This window comes from Dipodomys ordii, unplaced genomic scaffold, assembly GCF_000151885.1.
Source record: "Dipodomys ordii isolate 6190 unplaced genomic scaffold, Dord_2.0 Scaffold31, whole genome shotgun sequence".
NCBI classification, from domain to species: Eukaryota; Metazoa; Chordata; class Mammalia; order Rodentia; family Heteromyidae; genus Dipodomys; species Dipodomys ordii.
Window position 1 is genome coordinate 7983552 of NW_012267247.1, and position 12550 is coordinate 7996101.

A 12550-nucleotide genomic window follows, 5' to 3' on the forward strand; every position below is an offset into this window, starting at 1 on the left:
ATGTGGAGGCTCCTGTCTATAATCCTGCTACTTATGTGGTGCTGAGGAAGCGAACCCAGGGCCTCAGGCATGCAAGGCAAGCACTCTACCACTGAGCCACCTTCCCAGCCCAACTAGCAAAACTTTTATAGCTATCCCTCAGCTCTTCAGCTCAAGGCTAGCACTCTACCACTTGAGCCACAGCGCCACTTCTGGCTTTTTTCTTTTTGCTTATGTGGTGCTGAGGAAGCGAACCCAGGGCCTCAGGCATGCAAGGCAAGCACTCTACCACTGAGCCACCTTCCCAGCCCAACTAGCAAAACTTTTATAAGTAGAAGAAGTGACATTGTCTAAAAAGAATTGTACTCCTTACCTGACATATATAACTGCAACTGTTCTGTATATCACCTGTTTAATAACAGCAACATTTTTTAAAAGAGGAAATGAAAGATAAAATGTTATAACCTATATGAAAAATAACTAAAGCAAAAAAGGAGACATGCAGATGGCTTACACTTATAATCCTAGCTGCTCAGGAGGCTTAGATCTGAGGATTGCAGTTTGAAGCCAGCTCAGGCAGGAAAGTCAAGGGAGACTCATATCTCCAACTAACAACCCCCTGCCCACCTGCCCCACCATGCTGAAATTGGAGTTGTGGCTCAAGTAGGAGAGTGCTAGCCTCAAGCAAAAAAAACTCAAGGACAGTGTGTAGTCCCTGAGTTCAAGTCCCAGGACTACCAGCACACACACACACACACACACACACACACACACACAGAGTGTGGTTTAACATACAAAATAAACATATACTAGTACACATATTATAATAGTATACATAGAATCAAATGAAGTCAAATGTAAATGAAAAATAACACAAACCCTGTGATTGATGGGCAAAGTGGTACACAGCTTTAATCTCAGCTCTCCAGAGGCCGAGGCAGGCAGATCATGAGTTCAAGGCCAGCCTGGGCTACATAGCATCTAAACTGATGACAAGAAAGAAATAGAGAATGTTTTAATATAACTTTTTTTTTTTGCCAATCCTGTGGCATGAACTCAGGGCTTTGGCACTGTCTTTGAGCTTCTTTTGCTCAAAGCTAGCCCTCTACCACATGAGTTGTGCCATTTCTGGCTTATCTGTTTATATGGAATCAAACTCAGGGCTTCATGCATGCTAGGCAAGCACTCTGCCACTAAGCCACATTCCCAGCCCTGACATTTTTAGAATGCTATATCTAAATACTTCTTAAAAAATATTCTAGGGGCTGGGAAGGTGGCTCAGTGGTAGAGCGCTTGCCTTGCATGCCTGAGGCCCTGGGTTTGATTCCCTAGCACCACATAAGCAAAAGAAAAAAAGCTGCAAGTGGTGCTGTGGCTCAAGTGGTAGAGCGCTAGCCTTGAGCTGAATTGCTGAGGAACAGTGCCGAGGCCCAGAGTTCAGGCCCCATGACCGGACCCCAAAAAAGAAAAAAAAGAAAAAAATATATATATATTCTAGGGCTAAGGGTGAGCTCAACGGTAGAGCAACTGCTTGGAACATGTAACCAAAGCATGTATTCCATCTATTACACTATAAAAATGTGTTTGTTTTTTTTGTTAAAGAAAGAAACAAGTCAGGCATGGTGGCTCATGTTTGTAATCCTAGCTACTCAGGAGGCTGAGATCTGAAGCCAGCCCAGGCAGGAAAATATGTGAGACTCCTATCTCTAATTAACCACCAGAAAACTGGAAGTGGTGCTATGGCTCCAAGTGGTAAATCACTACCCTTGAGCAAAAGAGCTCAGGGACAATACCCAGGCCTTGAGTTCAAGCCCTATTACCAAAAGAAAGATAAAATGAAAGAGAGTCTGGGAATGTGGCTTAAAGGTAGAATGATTGCCTAGCATACATGAAGCCTGGGCTCAATTCCTTAGTTCCACATAAACAGAAAAAGCCAGAAGTGGTGCTGTGGCTCAAGTAGTAGTAGAGTGCTGGCCTTGAGCAAAAGAAGCTCAGGGACAGTGCCCAGGTCCTGAGTACAAGCCTCAGGACTGGCAAAAAAGAGAGAGAGAGAGAGAGAGAAATGAACCTGCTATGAGATACAAATAAAGAATGCACAGTGAGATGAGATGATGATAATTTTCCTCTGCTAGAGGAATGTCTTAGAGGGGATATCAGTTCAGACCTCAAACCACTACTTCAAACAGGGAAGCCCTAATTTTTCCCTCTCTCTTTTGGTCTCTGTCTTAAAAAAAAAAGGCCTGGAGCAAAAAAAAAAAAAAAGAAAAAGAAAAGAAAAAAATATGAAAAACTATGATTAGGTTGTCTTGATATCACTTAGTGGTTTTTTTTACACCATCATTTTAGAGACCTGGAATCCACTCTCCTTTTTCGGTACAGTCAATGGAGGAAGTAAGAACAATAGAAATAGCCAACTAGGAGAGGAAAAGCTCTTGATTGTAGAGAGCCAGAAAAGCTCTCTTTGAATGATGAAGGTCAATGACTAATGACTTCACACAAAGACAATCAAGAGCTTTGGTTGTGGGGCTTGAACTCTCAGCGTGGGCACTGTCCCTGAGCTCTTCAGCTCAAGGCTAGTGCTCTACCACTTGAACCACAGGGCTGCTTCCCATTCTCTGGTGGTTAATTGGAGATAAGAGTCTCATGGACTTTCCTGCCCAGACTGGCTTTGAACCCTGCTCCTCAGATCTCAGCCTCCTGAGTAGCTAGGATTACAGGCATGAGCCACCAGTGCCCAGTAAGAACAACCACTTAACAAATGGGTCAGATCCAATGTCAAGTTTTTCAAATCTTTCCAATATAGATTATCTTCTCAGTCTTACAGTATTTCTGCCCTCTGAAACCCTTCAACTGTCTTTTCCTTTCACTCACATAGTCGTTTCCAGCTACACTAAATTTCTTGTCTCAAAACTTGCCATCCATGTTTGTAACTCCAAGCCTTTGCTCAAATCATTCTTTCACCTAGCTAGATTACCTCTTTTCTGGATCTGTACTACTTCCTATGATAACTAGCTCTAAGCTGGGCACTGGTGGTTCACACCTGAAATCCTAGCTACTCAAAAGGCTGAGATCTGAGGATATGGTTCAAAGCCAGCCCAGTCAGCAATGTCCATGAGACTCTTGTCACCAATTAACCACCAGAAAACTGGAAGTGGCCCTGTGACTCAAGTGGTAGATAGATCATCTTGAGATGAAGAGCTTAGGAACAGTGCCCAGGCCCAGAGTTTAAGCCCCATGGCTGACAAAAAAAAGAAGGAAGGAAGGAAGGAAGGAAGGAAGGAAGGAAGGAAAGAAAGAAAGAAAGAGAGAAAGAGAGAGAGAAAGAAAGAAGAAAGAGAGAAAAAAGTCAGAGAAAGAGGAGAAAGAAAAAGAAAAAACAAACTAGATCTATGTGGATGATGAACACTTTGAGATGTGACTAGTAAAGGATTATCTGTACTGTCAGTATAAAATATGCACCAGAGGGGCTGGGAAGGTGGCTCAGTGGTAGAGTGCTTGCCTAGCATGCCTGAGGCCCTGGGTTCAGATTCCTCAGCACCACATAAGCAGAAAAAAAAAAAGCCAGAAGTGGCATTATGGCTCAAGTGGTAGAGTACTAGCCTTGAGCTGAAGAGCTGAGGGATAGCGCCCAGGCCCAGAGTTCAGGCCCACAAACGGACCCCCCCCAAAAAAAATATGCAATAGATTTCGAAGACTTGATACTTAAGAAAGAAAAATTAATTTCACCTCTTCTGACTTTTTTTGGCAAGGATTTACTTTACTATAATAGGATAAAAAAACAGGAAAAAGAGAGAGATACATTTCCTGCTCCCCACACATGAAATGGGAGCTGAGGACTTCTTGACTTTTGTGGGGAGTGTATGTATGTGTATGCGTGCAGGTCCTGGGGCCTAGGTGCTGTCCCTGAGCTTCTTTTGCTAAAGGATAGCCCTCTACCACTTGAGCTATAGCTAGCTTCACTTCCAGCTTTTTTGGTGACTAATTGGAGATAACAGTCTCATGGATTTTCTTGCCCCAGCTGGCTTTAAAATGTCATCCTCAGATATCAGCCTCCTAAGTAGCTAGGATTACAGGTGTGAGACACAGGTGCCTGGATATTTTTTTTTCCCTTTTGGACAAAATCTTGCAAGCTGGTCTCAACCTCAAGATTCTCTTGCTTCAACTCCTAAATACTTGAATAGCAGATATATGCCACCAGACCCAGATGGACTTAAAAAAATATGATTACTACAAAATATCAAATTACAATCATGACCAGTCTTGGAGCTTGAACTCAGCCTCAGCTCTGTTCCTGAGCTTCTCTGTGCTCATGGCTAGCCCTCTACCCACTTGAGCCACAGCGCCACCTCCGACTTTTTCTGTTTATGTGGTACTGAGGAATTGAATCCAGGTTTCATGCATGCTAGGCAAGCACTCTACCACTAAGCCACATGCCCAGCCTCTCACTGTATTTCTATTGTACAGTGTTACCATGGAATTAGGAAGTTTTGACTCTTGCTTATTAACAAGGACACAATGCTTCGACATTTAAAAATCTATTTTCATCAGAATTATACGCACCTCAGTGAAGCTTAAGGAAAATATGTTTATCAGAAAAAATGATTCTATCAATAAAAATGTTGTTTTATTCTCCATTTGGTAGAAATTAGCTCTTTATTTGTGGAGCTGTGGATTGAACTCAGGGTCTTACACTCTACCACGTAAATGAAGCTCCCAGACTAGAATTAAACTATTTCCATTTTAATCTTTGTAGAATATATATATATATATTTTTGGTTGGCCGTGGGGCTTGAACTCTGGGCCTGGGCGCTGTCCCTCAGCTCTTCAGCTCAAGGCCAGCGCTCTACCACTTGAGCTACAGCGCCACTTCCGGTTTTCTGGTGGTTTTATTGGAGATAGGAGTCTCACGGTCTCTCCTGCCCGGGCTGGCTTTGAACCACGATCCTCAGATCTCAGCCTCCTGAGTAGCTAGGATTATAGGCGTGAGCCACCAGCGCCCGGCTGTAGAATATTTTTGAGGCCAGTTTTTTTCCCTAATAATTTTAAAAGAAATTTTACTTATCAATGGATGCTTTATTTCATTTTTATGTTTTCTATGGCTGTATTGTGAGGTTCTGATTTTGGCCACATGAAATTTTCTTGAGTCAAATTTTGCAGAATTAAGACATACTGGGTGAAGCTTTAGCCACTGTCGCTCATATGCTGTATAAATTGGCTCTGCCAGTAATATTCACTTAAAATTCGATAAAAGAGTAATAGCCAGGCACTGATGGTTCTCACTTGTAATTCCAGGCTGGTACCTGGAGTGTAGTATTTTAAAGCCAGCCTGGGCAGACAATTTTGAGAAACTTCATCTCCAATCACAACTCCAAGTTGTGATGTGAGCATAGTTTGCTTAAAACACACACAAACACTTTTGTTTGAACTCAGTGCTTTGTGCTTGCTCAGGAAGCATTCGTCCACTTAAGCTATACTTACAGTATGTAGCTAGATAAGATATAGATGTTTGTGTGTGTGCATACATATGTCTAAATCTACATGTCTAATCTGTATTTAGTTTTTAATTTGCTTGATGAGATAGACTCTCACTATTCTGCCCAAGCTGGCCCCAAACTTCTAGGCTCAAGCAATTCTTGTGCTTCAGCCTTGTATATAGGACTACTGACAAGCAAGACTGTGCTCAGTTGTATTGATTTTTAATATAACCATGAGAAATTGTGAATTCTTCTCCCATATTCTAGGATACTTCTCTTAAATAGTCCTTAATTGTATCGCTTACCAAATTTCTCCAAGACTTCTGATCTCTCCACATCTTCAAAAGAGACAAAGGGAAGCATAAATTTCCTTAAGGTTTTTTTTGTTATTATTCTTTTACATGTAACAATGATAAAGTGATTGCATATCCCCCTCACCCCCCAAGTCCTGGAGATTCAATTCAGGGTTGTGTGCATGCTAGACAAGTGCTCTTCCACTGAACTGCATCCTCAACTGTGATTATGTTTTACAAGTGCTACTTTTGGGGCCTAAATATGGTGGTTCATGTCTGTAAACCCAGCACTGAGGAGGCTGATGCAAAGGAGTGAGAGTTCAAAGCACCCTATCTAGTGAGACTCATGTTTTAAAATAAATCTAAAATGCTACTTTTATAGAGTAACACACTCTTATTAGTTACTTCGCATATCTATGACCAAAATACCTGACAGAATTAACTTAAGGGAGAAGGATTTATTTTGGCTCATGGGTTCAGGGAGTTCAGGCCACACTTGGCCCCTTGTGCTTGGATAGAACATCATGGCAGTGGGGTGTTTGATGGAAGAGACAGGAAGCAGAAAGAGAGGACACAGAAAGAGGTCAGAGTAGCTATATGCCCCACATACACTCTCCCAGTGATTTACTTCCTCCGACTAGTCCCTACCTTCTACCTTTTTTCTACCTCTCAATCATGCCACCATAATATATATCCATCAAGGGATCAATCCATTCATTAGTTAAGACCTTTCATGATTGAATCATCTCTGGAAACTCTATAAAGACAACCCCAGAGATGGGCATCACTGTTCTCCTGGGAATTTTTTTTTTGTTGTTGTTGGTCATGGGGCTTGAACTCTGGGCTTGGGTGTTGTCCCTGCGCTCTTCAGCTCAAGGTGAGCGCTCTACCACTTGAGCCACAGAGCCACTTCTGGTTTTCTAGTGACTTTGCTGCCCAGGCTGGCTTTGAACAGCAATTCTCAGATCTCAGCCTCCTGAGTAGCTAGGATTACAGGTGTGAGCCACCAGTGCCTGGCTTTTTTTTTTGAGACTTAATGGTCACCATAGGCTGACCTTGAGCTCATTGCTAACTATGTAGCCCAGGTTGGCCTCAACCTGGCTATCCTCCTTCCTCAGCTTTATGAGTGCTGAGATTACAGTTCCATACCACTGTGCCTAATTATTACACTTTTTTTTTTGGTGGTATTGGGGTTTGAACTCAGGGCCTTACACTTGTAGGCACTCTACTGTTGAGCCATGCCTCCAGCCCTTTTGCTATGCATTTTTGTTTTTATTTTTGTTTTGTTTTGTGCCAGTCCTGGGGCTTGAACTTGGGCCTGGGGGTTCTCTCTGAGCTTTTTTTTGCTCAAGAATAGCTCCCTCCCACTTGAGCCACAGCTCTACTTCGGGCTTTTTGGTTGGAGATAAAGAACCTCCTAGACTTCCTGTTCTAGCTGGCTTCAAACTGTGACCCCCAAATCTCAGCCTTCTGAGTAGCTAAGATTACAGGTGTGAGGTATCACAGCATCAGGCTGTGATTTGGTTGGTGATTTTTTTTCTTTTTTTTGTCGGTTGTGGGGCTTGAACTCTGGGCCTGGGCACTGTCCCTCAGCTCTTCAGCTCAAGGCGAGCAATCTACCGCTTGAGCCACAGTGCCACTTCCGGTTTTCTTGTGGTTTATTGGAGATAAAAGAGTCTCACGAACTTTCTTGCCCAGGCTGGCTTTGAACTGTGATCCTCAGATCTCAGCCTCCTGAGTAGCTAGGATTACAGGTGTGAGCCACCAGCGGTTGGCCGGTTGGTGATTTTTAAGACAAGGGTCTGAATTCCTGCTTGGGTATTTGCCTGGGCTGAGAGCCTCCCATCTATTTTAGGCTTCCTATCATAGTTAGGATACCTAATATTCTCTTAGTTGACAAGAGGTCTTTTTTTGGGGGGGGGCGGTCCTGGGGCCTGAACTCTGGGCCTGGGTGCTGTCCCTCAGCTCTTCAGCCCAAGGCTAGCGCTCTACTGCTTGAGCCACAGCTCCACTTCCAGCTTTTTTTTCTGCTTATGTGGTGCTGAGGAATTGAACCCAGAGCCTCATGCATGCAAGGCAAGCGCTCTACCACTGAGCTACCTTCCCAGCCCCCAACAAGAGGTCTTTTGAACTTGTCTGCTGGGCTAGCCTTGAAACTTGATTCTTCCAAACTCAGCTTCCAAGGTAGCTAGTATTAAAGGACTGAACCACCAGTGCCTAATTCACACATTTCTTTTTTTTTGGGGGGGGGGTAGGGGTCTGGTTGTGGGGCCTGAACTCTGGGCCTGGGCACTGTCCCTTAGCTCTTCAGCTCAAGGCTATCACTCTACCACTTGAGCCACAGCGCCACTTCCGGCTTTTTCTTACGTGGTGCTGAGGAATCAAACCCAGGGCCTCATGCATGCAAGGCAAGCGCTCTACTACTGAGCCACCTTCCCAGCCCCTCACACATTTCTTAATCCAATAAAGTATCCAAAGTTGGCTGGAAACTTCTTTCCATGTTTCTGCCTTATCCAGAGTGCTGAGATTACAGGTGTGTACCATCATACTCAGTCCTTATTAAACTATTAAAAGTTGAACTTATGTGACATTTAGTATATGCTCCCAACTACTATTTTTTTTTTTTGGGGTCTGGTTGTGGGGCCTGAACTCTGGGCCTGGGCGCTGTCCCTCAGCTCTTCAGCTCAAGGCTAGCACTCTACCACTTGAGCCACAGCGCCACTTCTGGCTTTTTTCTTTTTGCTTATGTGGTGCTGAGGAATGGAACCCAGGGCCTCAGGCATGCAAGGCAAGTGTTCTACCACTGAGCCACCTTCCCAGCCCACTTTATTTAATTTTTTTGTTCCCGTCTGGGTTTGGGCGCTGTTCCTCAGCTCTTCAGCTCAAGGCTAGTGCTCTACCACTTGAGCCACAGTGCCACTTCCGGATTTTTTTCTTTTTCTAAATCAGTGTCTTCTATAAGAATATAAACTATGATCTCAGGAGATTGTTTTGTTTACCTATCACCTAACACAGGGGCTGATGTGGGCAAAACCCTCAAGTATTTGTTGAATGAATACATAAAAATTTTAGCCATTTATAGCTGGGTGCCAGTGACTCCCACCTTTAATCCTAGCTACTCAGGAGGCTGAGATCTAAGCACCATGACTCAAGTGGTAGAAGACTAGTCTTGGAGGGTGGGGGGAGTAAAAGCTTAGGGACAGTACCCAGCCCCTGAGTTCAATCCTCAGGACTGATATACACACAAAAAACTCCATGTGAACTCATTCCTATGAACACTTCTGTATATTCCCCACTAGATGTTTCTTTTACCCAACTACACATAGTAACAGGCATAAAGACGAAAGCTTGTTTGAATCTGGCTGGCCTATGTGGTGACACAAATTTGATATAACCTTTTGTATTGTTTCTTTACATTAACACTCTAAAATCTACCAGTTGAAACCCTTTGTACAACTAAACAAAAAAAGAAAACATGAAAACTTCTCTATGATTTTAGATTACAAACTGTTGTTTTTAAATACTCTTTGTACGTCCTGGCTGAGAGTTTCACTTTGGAAATAGCCTTTAATTTGTTCTATGGCCTCAATCTTCGTGACACATGAGGCTGTCATGAAGAGTGACTGGTCTAGTTGGATTGCCCTCTTTGACGTATCAGTGCTTTGTAGAAAGGCAGGTATACAAATTATGTAAAATGTCTTTGAGGAGTCTCATCTCTTGTTAGTTGGGTCATGTTTTTTCCTTTGTGCTGGTCCTACAGCTTGAACTCAGGACCTGGGCACTGTCCCTGAGGGTTGTTGTTTTATCTTTTTTCTCAAGGTTAGTGCTCTACCACTTGAGCCACAGTTTTACTTTCAGCTTTTTGGTAATTACTTGGAGATAAGAATCTCACACTTCCCTGGCTGGCTTCGAAATGCAATCTTTAGATCTCAGCCTTCTGGGTAGCTAGGATTACAGACCTGAGCTTCCATGCCCACCTAAGGTTCATCTTTAAATGGGACTTTGATTCATATAACTTGTTTGCTCAACAGTTTTCTTCTCATTATTAGCTACTTTTTTAAAAAATTGAATCTGCATGAACAACAAGGTCCATTTACCTATAAAACTACAGAGGCCAGTTGGATTCTCAAAATAATACTTTCACTTTTGTATTCATTGTAAACAGGTTTTTGCTCTGGAGATAGTTATAGAAGACATTTTGTTCTGTCCCCAACAGCAGTATTTTTGGAGTGTTTCCTACAGTCAGCTTATTTGCAGAAATGTTTAAAGTAACACTAATTTTACTGCAGCAATTGAAACAAATGTTTCCATTTTGAAAATGTCTGCTGGAAAATTAAAGATTTACAATTCAAATGAATGGGGAGACTGTTAGATTGGTTTAAGGAAAACGGATGTTTATCCTTTTTTTTCAAGAAACATCATTCAAAATATACATTATTAAATGTTTCCTGGATGGATACAGTAGATTTTGTGTAAGGCCTTAATAATTATGATTGATAGCATAGATATTAAATTCTCCACTTACAGTAGACAAGTATTTATTAAAATGGGTTTATAACAGTACCAACTGAAAGGCAAGTGCACCAGCCACAGCACATTGCTCCATACCAAACTAAGCCTGTAACCCAGTTTTCTGTTCAAAAATATTATAATCTAGAGAGAAAATTTTTATATTTTCCCCAAAGAATGTTTACTGTCCTTTTAAAGATACTATTGAAGTGAAATCTGATCTCAACTTTGTACATGCTTCTGATTTCTAAGCAATTTTGTTGACTTTTAGAACATTCATTAAAAAGTAATAAATGAGTCACTCAGCTTACTGAACATAAAGCAGCTTGTTATCTAGCAGTACTAAATATTTTAAAAGGTAAAAATGAAAGGTAAAATTGAAGAGCAAAGGATGTATATTTATTGTATATTTGCAGCTTGTTATTGGATGTAATAACCCTCTGTGCTTCTTTCCTCTCTGTTTCTTTCTCACTCTTTTTTTTTATTTGTGCGTGTCCTGAGGCTTGAACTCGGTGCCTGGGCACTGTCCCTGGGCTTTTTGGCTCCAGGCTGGTGCCCTGCCATTTGATCTAGAGCTCCATTTTTGTCTTTTTGGTAGTTAATTGGAAATAATCTCATGGACTTTCCTACCTAGGCTAGCTTCAAAGCTGGATTCACAGATCTTAGCCTCCAGAGTAGCTAGAATTACAGGCATGAGCCACCAGGGCCTGCCTTGTCCTTATTTCTAACTACAGAATTCGAGAAAAGCAAAACCTGGACAAGACCTTCCAAAAATCTTTTGATCTAGTTCCTTATTTTCAGGAAGGTAAATAAACAATCCCCACAGGCTAGTGTTTCATGAACACAGTCTGGGATAGAGACAATCTTTCCAGATAAAAGAAGATTTGTTTTGGTTCCAGGCAACAGTCTTGTTTTTCTTGAGTTATCTGTGAGTCCCCACTAAGGTGAGATACATTTTGGTGCACTAACTTGGTATTCTCACCATTTGATTAAAATGATTACCTTTTTTTGTATAAGAAATAGGATCTTGTTATCACCCCAGGCTGTCCAAGTTCCCTGGATTCTTCTGGCTGACCTTCAGAGATATTTGGGACTATGTGCCACCAAGTCTATTCTATACAGAAACCTAGGACAGAGTCAAACTTCTGGCAAGTTGGGTAGCAGTAGGATTCACACCAAAGACTGACTTTATCTCTGCTGCTTCCCAAGAGATTGGATATGTTCACCTACATAAAGGGAAATAATGAAATCAGTACATAGAAACCTAAGCTGTTTCAGAAATTTTCCTTGGACAATACAAAAGAATGATGAAGTAATGCTATTCAATAGCTGATTAAACTGTATTCTACAGCCAGGCAACGTTGGCTCAGACCTGTAATCCTAACCGCTCAGGAGGCTGAGATTTGAGGATCGAGGTTCTAAGCCAGCCTGAGCAGAGAAGTCCAGGAGACTAGTCTACAATTAACCACTCAAAAACCGGAAGTGGCGCTGGGGCTTCAGTGGTAGAGCACTAGTTAGCCTTAGGCACAAAGAGGTTCAGGGACAGCGCCCAGGCCGTTTAAGCCCTACAAAAATCCACAAAAACAAAACAACCCCCCTCCCGTATTCTATATTGAATTACTCAGAGCGCCAAATCTAGCCATAAAAAAAAAAAATCAGTGCCTCGGTGTGGAATAAATTGACTACAAATCCCCTGGACTTTTGTCATCAATATTTCAACCCATAATTTAGCAAACAACACACACACACACACACACACACACACACACACACACACACACACACACACACACACACACACACACACACACACCCCTTGTTCGGGGTAAAGTTTCAGGTCTTCTTTCTGGGCCTCAGTTTGGAGACCCGGAGAGTCTCAGACGGGTGACTAAGGAAAAGAATAGCGAATCACATCTAAAAGCGAATTCTCGGGAGTTAGAAATCTGTAAAATCTGATACAAAGGAAGACAATTACGGCATTCTAGGGCCTTTTACCCTTAACAGCTCTCCCTCCCAGCCAACCAACCTACTCCCCTCCTCTTTCCGGGGGGTGGGGGGCGGGGAGAGGCCGAAGCGGGGATGGTGGTCCTACCCGGGCCTGAGCTGTTGGCCGGGGGAAGCGGGAAGAGCTCAGTAAGAGCAGGGCGGGGTGCTCGGCAGAATCCGAGCGCGTGAAGGGGGGGCCACAAGTCAGGCCGACGGTGTAAGAAAAACGAGGCTTTGGTCAAGGTTACAGCGGCGTGAGAAGCCGCGCCTCGTGCGCGCGCACTCACGCACGCACGCACGCACGCACGC